Raw genomic sequence first — 25,000 nt, forward strand, 5'->3', positions numbered from 1 at the left:
AGTGGCAGAAGCAAAGAGAGAAAAGGCAGGGTTACCAGTGGCAGAAGCAAAGAGAGAAAAGACAGGGTTACCAGTGGCAGAAGCAAAGAGAGAAAAGGCAGGGTTACCAGTGGCAGAAGCAAAGAGAGAAAAGACAGGGTTACCAGTGGCAGAAGCAAAGAGAGAAAAGACAGGGTTACCAGTGGCAGAAGCAAAGAGAGAAAAGACAGGGTTACCAGTGGCAGAAGCAAAGAGAGAAAAGACAGGGTTACCAGTGGCAGAAGCAAAGAGAGATCAGACAGTGATACCAGTGGCAGAAGCAAAGAGAGAAAAGGCAGGGTTACCAGTGGCAGAAGCAAAGAGAGAGATCAGACAGTGATACCAGACGCAGAAGCAAAGAGAGAAAAGACAGGGTTACCAGTGGCAGAAGCAAAGAGAGAGATCAGACAGTGATACCAGACACAGAAGCAAAGAGAGAAAAGGCAGGGTTACCAGTGGCAGAAGCAAAGAGAGAGATCAGACAGTGATACCAGACGCAGAAGCAAAGAGAGAAAAGACAGGGTTACCAGTGGCAGAAGCAAAGAGAGAGATCAGACAGTGATACCAGACACAGAAGCAAAGAGAGAAAAGGCAGGGTTACCAGTGGCAGAAGCAAAGAGAGAGATCAGACAGTGATACCAGACACAGAAGCAAAGAGAGAAAAGGCAGGGTTACCAGTGGCAGAAGCAAAGAGAGAGATCAGACAGTGATACCAGACACAGAAGCAAAGAGAGAAAAGGCAGGGTTACCAGTGGCAGAAGCAAAGAGAGATCAGACAGTGATACCAGACACAGAAGCAAAGAGAGAAAAGGCAGGGTTACCAGTGGCAGAAGCAAAGAGAGATCAGACAGTGATACCAGTGGCAGAAGCAAAGAGAGAAAAGGCAGGGTTACCAGTGGCAGAAGCACAGAGAGAGAGAGCACAGACAGGGCTAAAAGATGCAGAAGCAAAGAGAGAGTGGACACAGGCTCCAGAGACAGAAGCACAGTCTGAGAGCAGGCAGGGGGGTACCAGAGACAGAGGCAAAGAGAGAGAGAGACCACACTGAAAGAGCAGTTTGGGTGCACACTCACAGGGGAGAGGAGACAAATCTAACAGACTGAGCTCAGACAGGAGAAAGAGCTGGCGGAGGGAAAAGATGGGGGAGCAGAGCAGTGGCACTGTGACAGAAGATGAGGCTAACAGAGACAGACTCAAAGGGACAGCGGCCGAAGCAGAGACGGCAGACAGAGCTAACTAGGAATGGAGTCTCGAAAGGGCGGTCTGGGACAGGAGCACAACAGAGGGTGAATGTGAGCGGCGACTTTCAAGCAGACCGAGTGGTTCAGCCAACAGCACTAAGCATGCTGGAACTTGTTGTCTCACGTGTCTCTTTTGTGCTTTTGGTTGAAAACCCCTGATTGGTTGAAAGACAAGGGAATGTGCTAACTCTGCTTGGCCCCTCTCAGGCTGCGGTGTCAACACTTAAAAATTCTACAACAAAGGTCATCAGCACTGGGAAAGTTTTAAATGAGGACACTCAGCTACAACCATCTAACATAGAAGAACGGATTCTACAAACATCTAACATAGAAGAAGAGAGGCTACAAACATCTAACACACAAAAAGAGATTCTACAAACAAGTAACGCATAAGAAGATAGTCTACAAACATCAAACACAGATGAAGAGAGTCTACAAACATCAAACACGGAAGAAGAGAGTCTGCAAACATCAAACACAGAAGAAGAGAGTCTGCAAACATCAAACACAGATAAAGAGAGTCTACAAACATCAAACACAGAAGAAGAGAGTCTACAAACATCAAACACGGAAGAAGAGAGTCTACAAACATCAAACACAGATGAAGAGAGTCTACAAACATCAAACACGGAAGAAGAGAGTCTACAAACATCAAACACAGAAGAAGAGAGTCTGCAAACATCAAACACAGATGGAGAGAGTCTACAAACATCAAACACAGAAGAAGAGAGTCTACAAATATCAAACACAGAAGAAGAGAGTCTACAAACATCAAACACAGATGAAGAAGAGAGTCCACAAACACCAAACACAGAAGAAGAGAGTCTACAAACATCAAACACAGAAGAAGAGTCTATAAACATCAAACACAGATGAAGAGAGTATACGAACATGAAATGAAATGAAAAGTAAATTTATAAAAGCGCGATTGCTGCCCGGGGGCGTCCAAGCGCTAGGAACCAACAGAGAAGGCGTGACGAGTAGCTAGCTAAATTTACTGAGGAAGGTTAAACAGAAATGTTTTTAGAATAAAGAAAGGTTAGGGTTAGATCTAAGATGAGGGGAGTGAATTCCAGGACTTGGCGGCATTATGGGTGAACGTCCTGCCGCCAGACCTTGCCTTTTTTATTCTCGGAGCTATAGCCATGAAGGCTTGGCTAGATCGGAGGCTTCTGCTAGGTTGATACTGTTTTACTAGGTCACGGGTGATCATAGGACCTATGTCCCAGAAAGCCTGGTGGGCAATACACATGGCTTTGAAGAGGATTCTCTGACGCACTGGTAGCCAATGCAGGCTAATCAGTCCGGCTTTGGCTGATAGTCTGCGTGGGAGCTATAACAGTGTGCGGGCCGCACAGTTCTGCACTGTCTGAAGTCTACGCAAGGTGTAATCCGGAGCACCAAGGTAGAGGACATTGTTGAAGTCTAAGCGGGACTGTATCAAACCCTGGATGGCCACCTGCTTTGCCTCCATAGGTAGAAGAGGGAGGATTTTCTTTAGCATCCTAAGAAGGCCAAAGCAGGTAGCCGAAAGTCTTGTAGCCTGGATGTTAAAAGGAAGGGTCTTGTCCAGCCACACCCCGAGAATCTTAATATTGTCCTTGGGTGCTGGAGGGGTGCCTAGACAGGGGGGCCACAAGGAGTTGAAAAATATGGGGTTTGAGGGGCCCAGGAGCATCAGCTCCGTTTTATCCCCATTGAGCTTAAGGGAAGATGAAGACAGCCAGCCCGTTACCTCCTCTAAGCACTTTCTTAGCCCACCTGACCGTGGCATGTCGGCCTCCTGAGCCAATGAGACCACCAGCTGGGTGTCGTCCGCATAAGAAATAATCTTAACCCCAAATGGACGAACAACCTCAGCCAGTGGTCTCATATAGATGTTGAAAAGCGCAGGGCTTAAGGAGGAGCCTTGTGGGACTCCACACCTCAATGGTCTACTCATGGACACTGTCTCTCCATCAAATACTTGAAAAGATCTATCCCTCTCGAAGGACTTGAACCAAAGCCAGGCTTTATCCATTATTCCGACGCTCGAAAGGCGGCTCAGCAGGGTATCATGGCTGACCGTATCGAATGCCACGCTAAGGTCAAGGAGGATCACTGCCACTGATCCTCCCTGATCTAGGATTTTTCTGGATTCCTCGGTGACTACTAGGAGGGCGGACTCAGTTCCATGTTTGGGTCTAAAACCCGTCTGGGTGGTATCTAACAGCTGGTTGTTTTCCAGGAAATTCACCAGTTGGAGGTTAATGTATCTCTCCAGGATTTTACTCACCCAGGGGAGCAGGGAAATAGGCCGGTAGTTGCTAAAATCCGAGGGATCCAGATTAGGTTTTTTTTAGCAGGTCACAGACCATGGCCCGCTTCCAAGCGGGGGGGGACAGTGCCAGAGGTAATAGATGCGTTCAGGAGGTCCATAATGGTTGGTAAGGTGACCTGGGATGCTGACATCATGACCTCTGGAGGTGCCGGATCGCCTGGGGATCCAGATTTTACCTTACGAGCCATGGATTCCAAGGTTTCCAGATCTAAGAGGGGGAAGTGATCCAGTATAGGTGGAGGCTCTGATGGAGTGTCTACCAGATTTGTTTTGGCCTGAGCTAAGGAGGCAGTGGCTATAGAGGGGAAGGATGAGTAGATTTTATTGACTTTTTGGTGGAAGAATTCTGCCAAGTCGTTACAGTGGGCTGTTGTTTTTTACCTCGTGCAGGCTAGAAGATGGAAGTTTTATAAGTTTTTTCAGTATTAGAAAAATTTCTTTGGGTTTGGATTTGGCTAGTATAATTCTATCAGAGAAGTATACAGATTGGGAAGCTTTGACTTCGGCTTTGTAGGCATTAATTGCCTCTCGATATCGACTTTTTACCTCCAAAGAGTAGTCTAGACGCCATAGTCTTTCTATTTTCTGCACTGGCGTTTCTTTTCCCTGAGAGCCTCTGAGTACCAAGGGGCAGTTTTACGGGAACGTTTCAGCGTTATTTTACTCAGGGGGAGAGTGGCTTCGAGGGATTGTGTGATCCAGTCTTCGTAAGCCTGATTGGCCAGACAAGGGTCCTCATTGTAAAAGGGTTGATCACTGGCGAGCTTACTTATCCATTCATCAACTGGCAGCTGCGCCCAAGATCTGGCGTGTCTTATCGTGGGTCTTACGGGAGGTGACTTAAAGGTGGTCCAGGCAAAAGGCACCAGTAAATGATCTGTCCACGGGAGGGGGATAGGAGGTCCTACCACAAGGTCTGCACAGTTGCTGAACACAGGGTCCAGCAAGTGGCCCTTAACGTGAGTCGGGGTCTTCACATGTTGGATTAATTGTAAAGCGGCTAGGTCATCTGCAAGTGTCATGGCTGTATGATCCAGAGCAGTGTCGAAATGAAGGTTGAGATCACCTAACAAAGTAAAGTTAGAGGCAGTGCTAACGCGTTCAGCCACAGTCCAAGAGAGGTGATTATGGAACTGCTTAGGGGGGCCTGGGGGGCGATATATTACTGTTCCCGAGAAGCAGTTGTTAGGAGAGAGTTCCAGAGTGAAGGCTAAGCTCTCACAATCTGGAATTGCTTCCGGGATAACTCGACAGTGAAACTGTTCTTTGTGTATAATTGCTAGGCCTCCTCCTCTCCCCTCAGGTCGGTCCTGCCGAGTAATTTGGAAGCCTGGAGGGAGGGCTGTTACTAGGACAGGGTCGGAGTCTGTCGCAAGCCAAGTTTCCGTGAGGAACACTACGTCTGGCATGCGTTCTTCTAACAAAAGGGCAATTCCGCCCTGTGTTTAGGCAGGGATCTGCAGTTTAACATAAACATACAGTACTCGTGTATCGTTTCTTGGGTCTGCTTAGGTTTAAGAGTTAGTCTACATTTTGGACAAGTATCTGGAAGTTCTACTGCATGATAATGCAGGCCACAGTCCATTCCTAGGGGCCTAATACTGTGGAGAGTTTCGGCGCTGTATTGTGTGGTCTTTTGAGGCTGAGATGTAGGGGGTATGGCCCTGGGCACGGTCTCGGCGCGGACGAGCGCAGACTAGCTCGCCTTAAGCGCGCCTTCGGCGCGCAAACGGCGCGCCCGCCGCGCTCGTCCACTGCGCTTCCGGCCGATGCACATGATTTATAGGAAGAGGGAAGGCGTTAGAAAGGGCGTGGCCTCGGTGCATGCCGGTAATGGCGGCAGCAAGTGTTTGTATTCGCGAAGTCCGCGACAGCGTTAAATCCGCTGCACGGGATGTCAGGATGTGGGCTTCTGTCCCAGAAGTCAGCCGAAGTGAGGTGAGTTAAAAATTGCAAATGCACACAAATAAGTGACTCTCAAATGTTATAAAAAGGACAAACAAATAGCGCTCCCGGCTTCCGCCTCAGGAGTAAAGGTTCTGGTCAGACGCTAGCACTCAGCGCCTATTAAGCTTGGGCGGGGGGCGTGGCCTCGAAGGGGCGCGGCCTCGGTGCACGCCGGTAATGGCGGCAGCAAGTGTTTGTATTAGCGAAGTCCGCGACAGCGTTTAATCCGCTGCACGGGATGTCAGGATGTGGGCTTCTGCCCCAGAAGTCAGCCGAAGTGAGGTGAGTTAAAAATTGCAAATGCACACAAATAAGTGACTCTCAAATGTTATAAAAAGGACAAACAAATAGCGCTCCCGGCTTCCGCCTCAGGAGTAAAGGTTCTGGTCAGACGCTAGCACTCAGCGCCTATTAAGCTTGGGCGGGGGGCGAGGCCTCGAAGGGGCGCGGCCTCGGTGCACGCCGGTAATGGCGGCAGCAAGTGTTTGTATTAGCGAAGTCCGCGACAGAGTTAAATCCGCTGCACGGGATGTCAGGATGTGGGCTTCTGCCCCAGAAGTCAGCCGAAGTGAGGTGAGTTAAAAATTGCAAATGCACACAAATAAGTGACTCTCAAATGTTATAAAAAGGACAAACAAATAGCGCTCCCGGCTTCCGGGATGAAGAGAGAAAAGAGAAGAGAGACAATAGCGCAGAGATAAAAGCACTTCAAGTGATTAGTCAGACGTAATAAAAAGGGAAGCACAGAGAAACCAGACCTAACAGGAAGACACAGAGAGAGCAGACAAGGCTACAGAGGGGGAAGCACAGAGCACACAGAGCTAACAATCAATCAATCAATCAATTAATTTGTAAAGCGCGCTACTTACCCGTAAGGGTTTCAAGGCGCTGGGGGGGTGGGGGAGGGGTTGGGTGCTGCTGCTACTGGTCAAAAAGCCAGGTCTTGAGTTGTCTCCTGAAGGTCAGTAGGTCTTCGGTTTGCCGTAGGTAGAGGGGGAGGGTGTTCCAGGTCTTGGCGGCACGGTGGGAGAAGGATCTGCCTCCGGAAGTGGTTCTACGGATGCGCGGGACTGTGGCCCGGGCGTGGTCAGCGGAGCGGAGTATCCTGTTGGGTACGTAGAAGGAGAGTCGGCTGTTGAGGTAGGCTGAGCCGGTTTTGTGGAGTGCCTTGTGTGCGTGGATCAGGAGCTTGAAGGAGATCCTTCTGTCGACGGGGAGCCAGTGTAGGTTCCTCGGGTGGGGGGTGATGTGGTCGCGTGGCGGGACGTCGAGGATCAGGCGTGCAGAGGCGTTCTGGATTCTTTGTAGTCTGTTGATGAGCTTGGACGAGGCTCCGGCGTAGAGGGCGTTTCCGTAGTCAAGTCTGCTGCTGACTAGGGCCTGGGTGACTCTTTTACTCGTGTTTGTCGGGATCCATCTGTAGATCTTGTGGAGCATGCAGAGGGTGTTGAAGCAGGTGGAGGAGACTGCGTTGACTTGTTTGGTCATGGTGAGTTTCGAGTCGAGGATGACTCCCAGGTTGCGGTAGGGGCCGGGGGGGTCCCCAGTGATGCGGGCCACCAGGAGTCGTCCCATGCTGAGGGGTTGGACCCGAGGATGAGGATCTCTGTCTTGTCTGAGTTCAGCTTAATTCGGCTTTCCTTCATCCAGTCGGCGACGGCCTTCATTTCCTGGTGGAGGTTGGATTTGGCGGTGAGAGGGTCCTTGGTGAGGGAGAGGATCAGCTGCGTGTCGTCGGCGTAGGAGATTATGTTGAGGTCGTGCTGTCGGGCGATGCGTGCTAGTGGTGCCATGTAAACGTTGAACAGCGTCGGGCTGAGGGAGGATCCCTGTGGGACGCCGCAGATGATCTTGGAGGCCTCGGACCGGAACGGGGGGAGGCGGATTTTCTGAGTTCTGCCGGAGAGGAAGGAGGTGGTCCAGTCCAAGGCATTCTCCCGCATCCCTGCGTCTTGGAGGCGTGTGCGTAGTGTGTGGTGGCAGACGGTGTCGAAGGCGGCGGAGAGATCCAGGAGGATGAGGGCCGCCATCTCGCCGTTGTCTAGAAGGATCCTGATGTTGTCTGTGGCGGCGATGAGGGCGGTTTCGGTGCCGTGGTTGCTGCGGAATCCTGATTGGGAGGGGTCCAGAATGTTGTTGTCTTCGAGGTGACGGGTGAGCTGGAGGTTAACTATCTTCTCGATGACCTTTGCTGGGAACGGAAGCAGGGAGATGGGCCGGAAGTTCTTGAGGTCGCTCGGATCCGCCTTGGGTTTCTTCAGTAGGGCGTTGATCTCTGCGTGCTTCCAGTTCTCAGGGAAGGTAGCGATCTCGAAGGAGAGGTTGATGATCTTGCGCAGGTGGGGTGCGATGGAATTGACGGCTTTGTTGAAGATGTGGTGTGGGTGAGGGTCGGACGGGGATCCGGAGTGGATTGTGCTCATGGTCTTGAGTGTGTCCTCGATGCTCACGTTGGCCCAGGTTGTCAGGGAGTCGTGGACGGTGGGGTGCGGTGGGTTCAGTGCGACGAGGCCCACAGGGGTTGTCCGGGGTTTGAAGCTGTCATGGATGTCGGTGATTTTTCGGTGAAAGAAGGTGGCGAGGGAGTCGCACAGGGCTTGCGCTGGTGAGATGTCGTTGGCGCTGGAGCTGGGGTTGGAGAGTTCCTTCACGATGTTGAAGAGCTCCTTGCTGTTGTGAGCGTTGTTTTCAAGGCGGTCTGTGAAGGAGGTCCTTTTGGCGGTCCTGATGAGGTGGTGGTGGTTGCGGATGGCGTCTTTGTGGGCAGCGCGGCTGTACGGTGTCTTGTCGCTATGTCATATGTTCTCCAAGTTCCTGCAGGTGCACTTTGAGGCGAGGTGTTCCGGGGTGAACCAGCTGGCTCTTTTGCTGGTGTCTCTGTTGGTGGTTTTTTTCAGCGGGGCTATGGTGTTGGCGCAGTTGTTCATCCAGCGTTCGAGGGTGAGTGCACCAACATCGGGTTGGTGGGGTTGGTCGGAGGGTTGAGTGCGAGGTTTGTCTGTAGTTGTTCTTCAGTGACTTTGCCCCAGCAGCGGCGGGGGATCTGTAGGGTGCGGTGGTGTGTGGGGGGTTTTCGGAAGGAGAAGTGGATGCAGTGGTGGTCTGCCCAGGTGAGTTTGGAGGCGTGGCTGAAGGTGACGTGGGGGCTTGAGGAGATGATGGCATCAAGTGTGTGACCGGCGATGTGTGTCGGCGTCGTGACGAGCTGTTTTAGTCCGAGGTTGGCGAGGTTGGCGATCAGGGTGGAGGAGTTGTCGTTGTTGTTCTCCAGATGATAGTTCAGGTCTCCGAGGAGGATGTAGTCGGTGGAGGTCAGCGCGTGCGTGCTGATGAGGTTGGCGATGGAGTTGCAGAATTGAGGCCGGGGTCCTGGCGGTCTGTAGACGAGGGTGCCTCTTAGGGTGGTCTTAGGGTCCGTGTGAATCTGGAAGTGCATGTGTTCGGCAGTGCTGAGGGTGTCGTTGGTGTTTGTTGAGACCCTGATGGTGTTTTTGTGGACGATGGCGATTCCTCCTCCGGCCCCGTTGGTGCGGTCTCTGCAGGTGATCTTGTACCCGTCGGCGATGGCTATGGCGATGTCTGGTGAGGAGGCTTTGTTCATCCAGGTCTCGGTCAGGAAAGCGACATCCGGGGATGCGGTGTCGAGTAGGTCCCAGAGCTCGACGGCGTGTTTGCGTGCGGAGCGGGTGTTGATCAGGATGCATCTAAGCCGGTTGGGTTCTGTCGTGGCGGGTGTCTCAGTGCCTTCGAGGCAGGAGAAGCTGCAGTTCAGGCAGGTGAAGGGACCGTGGGTGCGCTTTGGGGCGGCCTTGCAGCAGGTGTGGGTCCTTCCTGGGTTGAGAACGACGAGGGGGTAGGCGTTGTAGCGGAGGCGGTCTTTGTGGCTGGTGCGGGGGCCACCATATATGGGGAGGGAGGAGCAGCTGGGAGGCGGGAGGTGTGTTGCAGGGGCAGCGAATGGGCGTGGAGGGGGCGGGGCCGCAGGGGAAGCAGCGGCGGGGACGGGGGCAGGGGAGCGGAGCGGAGCGACCACGGGAAGGAGACAGGCAGGGGTAGGGATCAAGAGGGCACAGAAGTCAGCAAGAGGGGCACAGAATTCCAAAAGGGGCAGCAGCAGAAAGAAAAACGGGGCACAGAATCAAAAGGGGGTAACAGCAGAAGAAAACGGGGCACAGAACCACAAAAGGGGGCAGCAGCAGAAAGAAAAACGGGGCACAGAGTCAAAGGGGGCAACAGCAGAAGAAAAACGGGGCACAGAATCAAAAGGGGGCAACAGCAGAAGAAAAACGGGGCACAGAATCAAACAAGGGGCACAGAACAGAACGGCGAGCGGGGGGAAGGGGGGCCCACAAGAGGAGCGGACAGGCAGTGAAAGGCACAGTAGAGCGGATGCAAATCAAGGCCACCACTGGCCACCAGGGATGAGGCGCAGGTGGAAGCCTGCGGGTGGTGGAGGGCCTCGACTTCGGCGGCGATCAGTGCAGGCGGAGCTGCAGCGGGGGGGGGGGGGGGGCGACCTACCAGGAAGGTCAAGGGTCCAGGAAGACACATAGAGAGCGTTGATTTTCTGTTAATAAAAAGAGCCCTGCAATTTGAGCTTGTGCTAACATTAACTTGTGTTTATAGTGGACTCCATCTTACCCCAGCATTACAGGATATCATGTTATGGCTGATGATTATGTTTTTAAACAGAATTCATCTACTTTTGCTTGAATAGGCAGAAAATGTTCTCAGAGAAATTTCCTCGCTACTCTGAATCAAGGACAGGTCTTACTGTTCCAGCTATGTTAACAATGTATCAGCTTAGCTGTACAGCTCAAACTGTGAGAATGCGTGAATCTTAATGTACCTTTATTTGAGAGAATTTTCAAATGTTTTCAATAGTAAAATGTTTCTTCTAGGATGTTCCCCATTGGTCCAAACCATGAGATCATGTATCCCCATCGAATGTATGAACCTCTTTGTCTAAAGTCCTATTTAAGAGTGTGGATTCTGCTAGTAAATGAGACCCCCGATTCCCTTACTGAAGGCAATCTACGCCATCTTTCATTCAGAACTGTACTGAGTTCTAAGTACTTATGACATATGCTTTGCTGCTTAATTTGCTCAGGACACCTTTTCTGTATTAGGCCAATTATCACTCATATAACGCTTTGAAAAGATAACTTTTGTCTGCTATTCTTATGAGAATGATTCAACAACATTGAATGAGTGCATCTAACAAAAGAGACAGTTCATGACGGGGAGCACCAAAATCAGGACTACACTGCTCCCGGTCCTAGAGTTTGGCGCGTCCTTTGAGTTGGGAATTGATATAAATTTCTGCGCCAAAAGATTTGGTAGAAGAGATGATGGTTTCTATTGGAGACAACCTACAGTCGGAAGAACCAGGTCCAGACGGTTTACCCAAGATTTAAATTGACCAATCCCAATCCGATTCCCGGTTCTGGAGAGAATAGTGACTGACAGAAGAACAAGGACGTGAGTATCGATAGGGATTACATGTGAAATGAGGATATGAAGTAAGCGGTGCAGTGTATGATGGGAGTTGTAGTAAGTGTAGAAAAAAGGGATGCAGTGGACGATAATTGAGGACAAATACTGTGTTACTTTGCTTGTCGGATTTGTTGGAGTTATAATTATTGTGGTTCTGATGATGTTTTTTAACTTTTGATGAGAGGTACCTCAAGTTGAATACTGAATCGGCAAACTGCCTGCTAGATGAGGTGTATCAGATACACCAAATTTTCTTTTGCAAGTCCCTTTAACAGAGCTCAGTGTTGAATTGTTCCTTAGTGCACAGAGAGTGGACATGCTGAGTAGTGACTTTTGCAGGTCGAGAGCTCACATAGTGCGAGAGTATGTAGAATTCCTGACCTTTCGAAAACTTTTGTGTAGTCGAAGAAGGTAAAGAGTAAAGATTAAAAGGAGACTGAGTCCAGAGCGATCAGAGTGTTGCGTCAGTACAGTGCCGTGCAGTGATCAACTGGTGAATGGCGAAACCGCTCTGTGATAGGGGGACCTTTGACAGAGACGCATTGTGATTGGTGGACGGATTAGAGTGATTGTTGGTGTAAGAAGAGTGAAAGTTTGACCCGAGATTGCTTGCGATTGTAATGGGGAATCCATTGTCTTAAAGATAGAAGAATGCAAATAAAGAAGAAAAAGTTTCTTCCCAAAGGCACTCCAGCTAGGTAAATGGTGGTGAAACACACCTGCATGTGGCTGAACCAATGGCATGAATATACATCTAAAGATGGGAGCTCCCATTTCCCCTGAGTGGAACCTTCCACATTCCCGAATTGAGAATTTGAGGAGAAGAAAACAAGATCTAAAACCCCAACCCAGACCCACACAATTGAAAGGCTCTAAATATTGGGAAATAATGGCGAGGGGAAGAAGAGCAAGAAATTTAAATTTAAGATTCGTAGTAAGGCTCATTCATGGAGAAAGGAGTAGGAGGAGGACAGGAAGAGAAGGTGGAGGGAGGAAATCATCGAAACAGTAAGAGTATATCTTCTGTTAGGAAGGGAAGAAAAGGAAAAGGAAATCCGTGAGAAAGAATCAGATACAGAAAGCGAGTAGGAAGATGCTCTCATGGAAGAGCTTCTCAGTGTTAGACCACCCCCATACAATGCCATAACCGCAGGTACGGCTAGTGCTACCGTACCAGTACTACCTGAGAATGCAGTCTCCGCAGGATCTTCAGTAGAGTCCTATGCACCTCCAAGTTATACAGAGACACCTGTTCCATCCTCTACCCAGACTCCTGTATCAGTTACGATGAATATCATACCCTTGGTGAGCACCATTCCTGCCCCCCCCAGATGAGCCTTCCATTAATTTAGCTCAGAGACAACCTGTCCCAAGTTTGCTGTGAGATTCAGCACCAAGCACATGAGGCATGGCCATAGTTCCTTACCAAGGAGGAAATTTGATCAATAAAGAAATTATGAGTCAGCCAACCACCACAGACTTGTCAGCTAACTCACCTGGTGTCGGTTTAAAACACCCATTAGAATAAACATATCTCAGTTAAAGGCGTAATTTGAGGAGCTGGTAAATGGAAATGTGGGAATAGATTAATTAGAGTATTATGGGGAAAACAAGTTGCTTTGTATGTGCAAGGAAGCAACAAGGGTGGTAAAAGAGGGTCATGCTAAGATGGAAAAGGCGGCCGATGAATGTGGGGGTGATATAACACAGCAGAAGAAATTGCGTAGGAATGCTAGGATGGATTTGAGTGAAAAAGATTTACGGATGCTGAAGTTGAGAGCTTTACAAATGCATGTAAAAGATTTGATCAAAAGCATTAGAGAGTGGATTGACACTGAGAAACTCAGAGAATTATGGTCTAAGAAAAAAAAGGATCAAGGTGAAGCAAAGGAAAAAAGAGGGAGAAGAAGTAGTAGTTGGAGAATAGGTATGGGAGTATCCTTTACAAGAGGTAGAAGGAGGACAGCATGTAAATTTCCCATGGTCCCGATCAAATCTTTTCCATTTTACCAATTTTTTTAATTTTTTATATTTTACAGGGTTTTATATAGCGTGAACTTGACCTAAATTAGGTATCAGAGCGCTTTACATAGCACCAATTGCATTACATTTTTGTTAGGCATAGGGCGATTAAGTGATTTACCCAGAATCACAGGATGTTCAGCGTCATTGCTGAGACTCGAACCCCTTTCCACAGATCCAAGGTCGACTGCCCTAGCCGTTAGGCCAACTCCTCTCCCCAAAGCTTAGAGAAAATCTCGATAAGTGGTACACCCAGATGGAGCAGGTTGTGGTCATTTCAAAGGTATTGTAGGAGGATTTGGATGTGTTGTTTGAGGTAGCTGTCCCAAAAGATTTATGGGTAGAATCTAAAAGAGATGTTGAATGGTCCACACAGGAACCACCACGGGTGACAGTGACTAATGCTCCCTCACCTGTTGTTAAGACCAAGTATGAGGAAGTTATACGACACCAAAAGACAAAAGTTAACCAAAGATAGATTACCTGGCCTAAGTTTTATCAAATTTCTCAAGAGCCCAAGGAAGCAGTGAACACTTATTTTGAGAGACTAATGCAGGTGTATAGAGAACACAGTGGGATGAATGAAAATGTGGGAGGAGGAAAGGAGAGTGGCTAGAGTTGTTGTCGGGAGGTCTGTCCAAGAAAAACTGTTTGAGTCTAACGCATCTAAACAGCGTAGAAGATCCTTGTGTAGGTCAAAAAAATTACTTCTCGCGCAAGTGTTTTTACTAGCCAGCTCTTTATACTCCCAGCAGACTTTGCCGCATCAGTGCGACAACCTGCACTCCAGCCAGCATAGGAGTAACTACTGCTCAGCATTTTCCCTTTATGGAGAAGCTTGGATTGAGCACTGCCTAATTTTAGGTAAGCCGACATGCACCCCGAGCCACTGACTCTGTTGCATATGGGTCATTGTTCCCGACCAGTGTTTTTACTATATTACACCTTCTCCCTTCCCCTTGTAGCTTTGCATCTCTGAATGGGTCAGGATGTCCTTAATCAGGGATAACAAGTTTGCAGCACAGGCATGAAGGGATCTTCATGCCCCTGCTACCCAATCCTTGGGTTTATTGAATTTCCATAGGCACAGGGTAAGCGCGTCCATCTTCCTGTTTCCTTAATTCTTACTTTCAACATTGGAAGGTCCTGTAATCTCATTGGCTCTTACAGTCATACCCCTCCTTTATTTCAGAAACCATCTCATGAGCCTGCTGCCCAAAGGGTTTATTGGATCACTCTTAGACACACGGTAAGCACAATCGATCGCGCGTTCCCTTTACCACATGTTGTACTTTTTTTAAAAACACCTGAAGGCCCTGTGGCCTGCAAAGTTTTAATAGCCCTTTCTTTATTTAAGGAGTTATTTCATTCCGCACAGTCTGTGCACATCACCCCTTTGGGGCAGTCCTCAACGAACCTCTTGTGATCTTACACAACCGACTCCTGGCTTGAATTACCCCTCGGACCCTTTTGACTGGCTTTAGGATTTCTTTCCTTCAGTAATTCATTTGGTAGCTATCAGTTCTTCTCATTAACCACCCCCCCCTCTTTTCCTTTATTGTAGCCTATCCTCAATTTAATTTTTGTCTCCTATGTGCAGTGCCTACTGACCAATTGTATAATCCTGTCCTGATGATGACCTGAACTCTTACAGGTCGAAATGCCGTCGACTGTTCAACGTACCTTGGCTCTCTTGGCTCCTAACATGTTCTCAATTAATTGTTCTCTCATTGCCCATGTTATGTGTCCATTTTAAAACATTGTGCCGTTTTCACTGTTCCACTACTTCACATGTCTCACTTGGGCCGTTCACTTTTTCACAAGCACTTGGTATGCACTGAATCTTTGGATTACACCTGCATTTGATGTAAAAGTGCTGGCAGAACTAATACATACTGTAGTAAGAGACTTCAATATAGACAGCATTTTTCAACTCTGTTGTTGTTTTCCTGTCTGTTCTTTTGAAATTGATTCTGCATCCTATCAAATTGTCTTTTGAAAATATAACCTGTGGGACATTGTTGTTTGTTACTTGTACCAGAACTCATCATTTAATAAATAGCCACCTAACCAGCTATGAGAGAATTATTTTGCCAGCTGAGAATTTTTCATCTGGAGATGTAATACACTAAACCCAGCTCACTCATTACCAATCCCAGAGGAACACAATGACAGTGATTTCGACCATGACTGCATTAGTGTAAATGGTTTGGTTGAGCACAAAACCAAGACCGGAAGTTCCCCCATACTGAAAATGACCATGCCTTTTTTGTTGAAGGGTCGTGTCTGAGAGACTTAAGTGGTATTTTGAGAGCTGCTTATGCCGTATGTACTTTGAGTGGGGTAGTAGAGGCATCTTTCTTGGGCCATGTAACTTCTGCACAGGTTGCTGAATTGATAGCCCTTACCAGTGCCTGTTGTACCTTAGAAGACTTGCAAGTTACCATTTACACTGACAGCCAGTATGAATTTGGAGTTGTGCGCGATTTTGGTCAATTATGGTTGCAACGGGTATTTTTGACTTCAGCTGGTACCCCAATCCTCAATGGGTTGTATGTTTCAAATCTGTTAAATGCCCTCCAATTGTCAAGGGAGATTGTTGTGGTGAAGTGTGCTGCACACAAGAGCTGCAATGAATCTGTCAACCAGGGCAACAGCTATGCGGATGAAGTCGCCCGATACTGTGCTCTTGAATCCAGTACCTTTCACCTAGGCGAATCATGTAAAATAGAGGGAGAGACCGTGAACAATATGCTATTGAATTCTGTACACACATTTAATGAGTTGAGGGAATAGCAACATGTTACTCTTGAGATAGAAAAGGCCAAGTTGGAAAGAATGGGATGTGAAAAGGATGCCCGTGATATTTGGGAATCAAATGAAGGAAAGCCATTTCTCCCAGACCATCAACTATCAGCGATGGTGATTCACATGCTTGGTCCAACTCTTGTGGGATGGGACGGAATAGTTTCTACCTTCCATTCTCACTGGTTTAATACACCGTTCAGAATGATGGCAGAAGAAGTGTGCCTAAGATGTATGATCTGTCAGAAGTTAAATACGGGCAAGAGGGTTGCAGTGACCATGGGTCACATTGGAAAGTCTGATGAGCCGTAAAATTACCTTCAGATTGACTTCATGGAAATGCCATGATGCAACCAGCTGAGGTGCATCCTCGTCATCTTGTGTTTGTTTTCACGATGGGTTAAGGCTTATCCCACCAGGAATTGTGAAAGTTTAATAGTTGCCAAACTCTTGTTGCAGGAATTCGGGATGCCAGTTCATCCTAAATCAGATCAAGGGATACACTTCAAGAGCGAAGTTATGCAGTGGATATGCACAGCTCTAGGAATTGACCAAAGGTTTCACTGTAGCTACTGACCAGAAGCATCGGGAATTGTAGAACGACTGAATGGAACTATCAAAGCTGAATTGGCCAGGGCTTGTGCCTCTACAGCGCTTCAACGGCCGGACGTCCTTCCTTTAGTGCTCATGGGTATTCAGAGTATCCCATGTAAAAGAAATGGATATCACCACGCAACATGTCGATGGGGAGAGCTATGCGCATATCCTCTGTCTGGGCAGCAGCCCTTGTGAATATCACAGATGACATAGTCCTCGAGTACTGCAAAGGAATGTCTAACGTGGTGCATTCTATCGCCTATCCGTTCGATATCGCTACTCCAGCAGTACAATAATCGCCAGGGCATGATTTGAACCCTGGTGACTTGATCCACATCAAGAAACACGCACGCAAGTCTTGCCTAGAAGAGCGCTGGCATGGACCCTACCAGGTGATCCTGGTTACAAACACTGCCATCAAGTGTGCTGGTCTGCCAAATTGGATGCACCTCCCACACTTGGAGAGCAAGGTACAAAGGGGAGGAAGCAGAGCCAACATTTGCCAGTTCTCCGAGCCACCCAGGCTTAAAGTGTCTAAAGCTTCAGAAGAAGACGTGGAGGATCAGACTGGAGGTTTGTAATCTCCAGTAAATTGACAGACTGCAGAAACGGTGACTGATACGGGTGCTGTCATTCCAGCAACCACTGTGACAACGACAACTGGATTGAGGATATCCATACACCAGGACAGTGAGAGTTCATGGAAGGCTGAGATTCATCTAAAGCAACAACATTCCAGAGGAGCAGAATCTGAAACTGGAGCGGGAGATTCTTCCCCAGGGAATGGATCAACCCATCAGAGCTGGCACTTCAAGGGAAGGTTGGCCAAGAACAACTACTCCTAGAAAACGACTGCTGATACCTAAGACTAGACTAGAGACAATCAGGGAGGATAGTGAGCCAGACGATTAAGAACAATTAGACCAGATTGATGTTCACAACTTTAACTTGGAGTCGACCAATTTTAAGCGACCTAAGAGGGAAAAAAAGGTAAATTGAAAGTACTCAGGTGAAAACTCTACGTACATCTCTAGAATCCATTTTGACTAAGATGACTGCTTGACAGAGCCAGACAAGCCTCCTGGAGACTAAAAGGACTTATGCTGACAAAGATCCTGCACGTTAACAACTGACAAAATGTCAAAAGGAGGAATAGAGAACTAGAGTACTGGTTAAAGGACGATAGCTCAAGCCTCCAGCTAATGCAGAATTAAAATCCTGATAGATTTCGATATAGGATAGAGATTATAGGTTAATAACTGGAGAACTAATTATTTAGAAATGTCCTTGATCTGATCTAAGTTGAACATGGTGCAGTCTTGCTGCAAAATTATAGTTGTAAGTTTGGCAGTTGCCATTTCAGTTTCTATGTTTGGATGGCTTTTGGATGTTATATTTGCTGTGAGGGGATAACTCTCAAGTGTCCAATACTTTCCCCCTTGCGTCTATAACCAGCCCTCCCTTGCCTGAGCGTAAGATTTCACATCTCCCACCGCATGAGAGTGTGTGCACCTATTGCATATATTATCAGTTGTGTCCTGAGTGTGTAAAGGTCGTGGAGTTTGAGGATGGTTAGGTTTGTTCTTATCTTCCTGCTTCAACAGCTGAAGGAGCAGCTCACTTTCACCTACCTTTGTCTTTCCCTTTCTCCTGCTCTGCATTCTTAAATCTCTTCTACCACCAGAATACCATTACATTTTCTTATTCTGCGATTGATGATTCTTTAGAAAATGTACCTATTATCAGTGGAGAAAATCTGTATCTATGGGCTACTAAACACATTGCTCACCCTCACCAAAAGTCAAAGTCAAGTGAGTACATGATGACATTTTTTACCCCTGTGACTAACAGAAGCCCTACTAATCACAGCTTGCATGACGTAACCTGCAAAGTTAACAATGATGAAAGGGTCCTTGTAGATGAGTTGAATGAAAGGATAATAATAAATGGAGAAACGGGTGAAGCTAAGATGAATACGTAGCATGTTATTGGTAAAAGTGAAGAGATCTTAAAGGAAGTGCCCCCCTGGGTTAAGCATTGAATCAACAGGGAGCATTGTGCACGATACGACAGCCAGAAGGAAACGAGACAGTTGAAAGGCCGGGATGGTGGGAGTGTGAGCATAATTATTAGGTGAAGGGGAAAACCATTCTAATCTAGATGTTATCATTAAGGGTAGAGACTGTGGGCCCGATTCACAAAGGTAAACTTATACGTTTGTGTAAGTTTACTACTTTTCAGTATTCACAAAGGTAAACTTAGACCAAAAGTCTAACTTTACTACTTTTCAGTATTCACAACTTTACTAGTGGTAACTCACCTTTGTGAATACCAAAAAGTTGTAAAGTTTTACTTTTGGTCTAAGTTAAACTTTTGGTCCCTGTGTATGTGATAAATTAGCATATTTTCAACCACTGCACAATTGGGTAGGAAGCTGCTATGCCGCATTATTTTTCTCCCGGATATATGATACTAATGAGTTAGATTTTACACTTGAGAAATATATTAGGCAAAGTAAGCAAAGGTTTAAGCAGATTCTTAGTGATATTTATGGAGCACTTATACCCTCTATAGGTGCAGTAGCATTGAATGATGTGAAGATTAGAAAACTGTGTACTTTGGTTGATCAACTTGCAACTAATACTTTGGGTGTGTTAACTGTAATTAATAAAGAAACGCTTGCTATGAGAGCTATGATCAGGGCCGGCTTTAGAGGTTGTGGCGCACTGTGCGACAATGTTTGTTGGCGCCCCCTGCCCCCAAACAAACATTATTTTTTTGTGTTGAGTTGTATGGTTTCTCAACCGCATATTAAATATATACATTTCAGAGTATATAAAATGTATGTTCAAATATCATGTAAGTTAAATAAGGATCGTATGGGGAATAGATGTTACGAAACGGCACGTGGTGCTCCTTTGATTTGCAGCACTCGGTGCTTTCATAAGGCGCATCAACGAGTCTTCCGGTGAGGCTGAGCACCTTGTGCTCTCTTAAGTTGTGTCGCTAGTGCTACTTTATGCCTATTACCCATTGCTCTCCCCACAGGTACATCACCATGATGCAAATCTGAGTATTCTACTGCTGCGCTTCACCCTGTCCTCACTAATACACATCACGCTCTGCTTTCTGTTGTGCAGCTTACTTTGTGCCACTGATGCACACTCCCCGATGCAACCTGTTGCACAGGTTTGTGTATAAATGTTGGTCTATTTTCACTTTTTAATAACTGTTGTTTGGTGATTTGTGTGCATGGTCATCTGTTGGACTTGAGAGAAAATGGTCTTGGTGGGTGTGTTTTCCTGGGTCCGTATACCATACCATGCTGAACCAATTTGTGCCTTTTTGTGCATGCAATTAAAAAACAAATCCTGATGGTTTGTCAATGCTTGGTGTACATATATATATATATATAAGTATTTTGACTGAGTGTTAATAAAACACAAATTGAAGTTCCACATACATGATAGAACACAGCATGTACAGGACACAGAAGAAGGAGGAAATTAACAGGCAAGGTCTGAACACATTTTTTAAATAGAAAGTTGCACATTATCATTTATATTATTTTTAACTGGACAATTTTTGCTAAGATAAAAAGTTGACATACTCTGACCTTTCATATGCTGCAGAGAGAGGAGCTCGGCCAGAGATCAATTAAATGAAAAATCCCCGAATGTTCACAAGAAACCTTTTCTTTTTTTTTCTGACTCCGACTCCTAAGCAAAGCAAAATAGGTCTCCAACCTTTTCTGTAGTGAGAGCTACTTCTGATTAGTGAAAATCCTGATGAGCTACCGAAGGCCAAGCATTGTTCCCAGAGACCCCCCAACGCCCAGCTTCATTGACTTGCAGAGTGCACACGCACTGTTAAGTGTACAACACCCAACCCAGGATTCATAAGTTCGCTGTGTAATGTAGAGTGCCCTAGGCTGGTAGGATGCCGCAATTGCTTAAGGTCCTGCCCAGAGATCTACAGGAACAGGCTTGAATTCCAGCAGGGCCTACTTTGCCTGTCATCCTTACAAGGCCCATAATGTGTTTTCTGTCCTGTAACCATTACACCTGTCATTCAAGCACCTGATGCAGTCTGTGTGTTTAGTTGACCACATTAATTTGCTACTGTTCACGTCAGAACAGGCAACAGGCGATATAAAGAGCAGGGGTCACGCCAACATTTTGTCACAGTGAAGTAAAACCATCAAAAGCTCCTGGTGCTCTGGTTTTGAAAAACTTGTAAGGTGATCTGGGTGAGACTGGGGTGTTTAAGGCGACTCTCAATAGGAGAATATATGAAGCTTGGCAGTCAGAGGTCCTCAGCAGATCCCTTGGAGGCCCAGAGAGGAAGCTTGTCGCAGCCCTGCCTTGAATCAGCTCAGGCAAACAGCAGACAGGGGCATGTTGTAAACGCCACCACCAAGCAATGCACACGATACCATAGTGTTGTAACTCTGCCACTCTAGTGGTGCACATTATAACACAGTGCCAGATTGTGTGCGCTTTATGCCACGGCGCTGTAACTGCGACATTTTAATTGCAGAGCTCTTTAGTCAGCCGTCCGTCGCCTGGACCAGTGTAAATTGTTCCACAGAGTTGCTGCTTCTCCACCTGGACTTTAGTCCACATCGTACTGTAGTCTATTCCTCCAGCCCCCTAAAAAGATCCTTGTCCGGGTTTTTAGTGACACACCGCTAGTGTGCCTGGTTTGCTTTTTAGAAACTTCTGGGGTTCGTTAAAGAGACAAACACCTAAATTAAATAACACACAAAGTATATCAATATCCGCCATTGGGCGTCGCGATCTCAGGACGGCTTGACATATACTTAGATTACCAGCAAAGTCCCTTAGATGCAAAATTCACCCTGAGCACTTGCGTTGCATTTCTCATCTTTATTGTAGTGCTAAAAATAATGTGTTAAAAAACCGTATCCAGAAACTTCATTTTATATTTTACATTTTTTGGGCTGAAAAGAAATGTAAAGTGAAGTTGCAAGAGGTATTTTATTTATTTAAAAAAAATCCCTGTGTAATGCTGCTTTCATTTAATAAAATGTTTCACTTTTTTTTCTTTGAATTAAATAACGTACCTTTTCATTTTACATTTATCACCTATTTAAACAATAAAAGAGTGTTTCAACCAACGACAATGATGTGTTTCCCCCGGGAGAACATGGCGGCCGGCTAGGTAGCTCGGTCGGGAGCTCCGCCGAATGAGGTTTATAGTTGTAAAGTAAGCACCCTTAAGTCATGGAAAACAACAACACGGACAATTTGGGAACAAATGTTTGAATATCCTGCTGAATATCCTACTGAGGTCTAAAACACTTACCCGGGTATATCCCGAAAGTCGTCCATATGCGTAAGGTTCCAACCCTGCTGGAACGGCTTCCGCATTGCATCGGACCTGTCCTGTTCTCCCTAGTAGTACGGGCTGTGGGTATAGGAGAGTTGGGGTAACGGGACTTCGGGGACTGGGGAGAGCACAATGACCACCCACACTCAGTACTGTAGTCGGAAGCCCTGCCCCCGAGCGGGCTGCCTCCCTTTATTGGCTCCCCGCAGGCCACGCCTGGCCTGCGGATGTAGGGGTGTGTGTTCGATGTTGTTACAACAACTAGACCGCAGTCATTACATCCCTACCAAACTCCGGGGTCTTTTCCTCTTTTTCTTCTCTTTCCCCCCCCCCAACATTGCTCTGAACTGTGTATGATAGTCACTTTCCCCGTGTTCGTTGTGATACCTGCAGTTTCCCCTGATGTCGAGTGTTCGGGCTCAGCCGGCAGGCGAAGTCTCTCAGTCTTTGACTGGGCTGGGGGTTTGGCCTCAATCCATATCTCCCCGATCGGGCCCCCTCGTTCGGCGTCATGGCCCGAGGGCTATCCGTGGCTGCCACAGGTAGGGGAACTGCCTCAGTCCCCCCTGGTATGGCTGGTGTACGTTCTACGGTGGCCTGCTCTTCCTCTTCCAGCACGGTGTTCTCTAGGGGCAACCCGTCTTCAGTGCCCCTTCCTCCGTCCGCCGGTGACATCGTTCTGAACCAGGAAGCGTTTCTTGTCACTGTCTCGCCTCCTTTCCTGGCGGTGACCATGGTCCCTTTTACGGCCTCGACAGTCCAGAGGCCGGGTTCGAACCGGGTTTGAAATTTTCCCCCGGGCCGCCTGTTTTTTATGATCACCTGTGTCCCCAGTGAGGGTATCTTGGATGCGGCCCTCCGGCGGTGATTGGCTCGTCTATTGCTTTGTTCGCGTCTCTCCTGGGTCCCCTCCTGGTCGACGGGCGCCGGCGTCCACTCCCGGCTACTGGGGAGGAGGTCCCTCCTGGCCCCTTGGAACATGAGGCTCCACGGGCTCCTTTGGGTGGTGCAATGGGGCGTGCTCCTATATTCCCTCAGGAATTCATGAAGTCGTTGTTCTGGGTCAGCCTGTTCCACCATGGCTATGCGAAATGTCTTGTTTAGGGTGCGCATAAAACGTTCCACTTCTCCGTTGGCTTGAGGCCATTGGGGTGTGATACGCCTGTGCCGGATCCCCCTTTGCCTGAGGTAGGTGGCAAATTCCGCTCCCTGAAACGGTGGCCCGTTGTCACTGCGGAGTTCTTTGGGATAGCCGAACATGGAGAATATCTTTTCAAGGGCTAGCCCCACCTGTCCAAACGCCGTGGACCTCACCTTCTCTGCCACGGGGTATTTGGAGTATGCATCTACCACCACCAGAGTGTGTCCCTCACCGGGGAAACTCCCAAAATCCACACTAACACTTTCCCAGGGTACTAGGCTGGCGTCCTCCGTGATGATTGGTTGGGGTCGGTCCGGCTCGCCCGTGAGCTGGCAGGCCAGGCAGCTCCGGACATGTTCTTCGACCATCTGATCCAGCCCCGGGAACCAAATTTTCTCTCGGATTCTGGCTTTCATTTTGGTGGTCCCTTGATGCCCCCCGTGGGCAAGTTGGATCGCCCGCTGCCTCAGGGTCAATGGTATGATTAGCCGGGGCCCACGTAGCAGTATGCCATCTTCTGTAGCGCTAAGTTCATGCCGGATGCGCCACATCTGGGTGAGTGATTCTCTGTCTTCTTGCGCCCATGCATTTGCTTGGTGTAGGTATCCCGTCCATGACCCTTCCTGGACTGCTTTCAAGGTCTGCCGGTATACTGAATCCAGCTCAGCCCCCTCTTTGATGTCGTCCAGCGTCATGTTCTGGGGGCATGCTGTGAGGGCAACCCACTGGGCAAATTCATCGCATGCTTCATCCGCCCCCGTCTGGTCCGGGGCAGGTGGGTGACGGGATAGAAAGTCCGCCGGGTTTTTGGCCCCGGGGCGATACACTACTTCCATCTCGTACGGTTGCAGTTGGACCGCCCATCTCTCTATCCGCGGGGGCGGATGGGGTGAGGTACCTTTGAATAGTGGCACTAGTGGCTGGTGGTCGGTGACCATAACGAACGGGTGCCCTCGTAGGTAGAGATGGAAGTGGTTGCAAGCCCATTTTATAGCAAGTGCCTCACGTTCGATTTGGGCGTACCTTGCTTCGGTTGGGGTGAGGGCTTTGCTGGCAAAGCTCAGTGCCGTCCACTGGCCCGGCCCTTGTTCTTGGGTGAGTACCGCACCCAGCCCTACGGGGCTCGCATCAACCAGTACTTCTGTCCGCTTCTTGGGGTCGAAGTAGGCCAGCGTGGCTTTTTCCAAGAGTGCCGTCTTGATCCCCTGGAAAGCTTCCTCTTCCTTCGGTCCCCACCTCCACGGGGTGTCAGTTCTCGTCAAGGCGCGAAGCGGTTCGCTCCACGTTGCCAATCCCGGGATGAACCGTCCGCAGTAAGTTGCCATGCCAAGGAAACTCCTGACTTCCGTGGGTGACGTTGGGGCTGGGGCGTCTTTGATGGCTTTTGACTTCCGAGGATCCACCTGAATCCCTTCCTGACTAAACACGTAGCCGAAGAATTCGATCTTGGGTTGAAAGAATTGGCACTTGTCTTTGTGTAACGTCGCACCATGAGCACTCAGTCTCCCCAGGGTGTCTCGCAGGTGTTTGTGATGTTCGGCCGCCGTCGCCGAGTGGATGAGGATGTCATCGCTGACGTTGATGACTCCCGGCAGCCCAGACAGCAGCTCCCGGATGGTATTTTGGAATACCTCGGCCGCCGAGGATATCCCGAAGTTAAGTCTTTTGTACCGCCGGAGTCCTATGTGAGTGCTAAACGTAGTTATGAACCTGCTGTCTTCAGCCAGGGGCAGCTGGTGGTAGCCGGCGTTCAGGTCAATCTTCGAAAACCACCTTGATCCGTTTACATCGGCAATGATATCGTCCATTGTTGGGGGTCAGGTGACGTTCCCTCTTGATGGCACGATTGGGCAGTCTCATGTCTATGCACAGCCTAATGGCTCCCGGCTGTCGCGGTTTCTCTACGATCACCATGGGTGACACCCACGGGGTGGGCCCCGAGACCTTTTCAATGACTCCCAGGTTTTCCAGGTTCTCCAGTTCCTTTTCCACCACCGGCCTCAAATGGAACGGGATTCGGCGATGCCTCAACGCCGTCGGCTTGATCGTTTTGTCGATGTG

This window comes from Triturus cristatus, chromosome 1_1 (genome assembly GCF_964204655.1).
Source record: "Triturus cristatus chromosome 1_1, aTriCri1.1, whole genome shotgun sequence".
In the NCBI taxonomy this organism is placed as follows: Eukaryota; Metazoa; Chordata; class Amphibia; order Caudata; family Salamandridae; genus Triturus; species Triturus cristatus.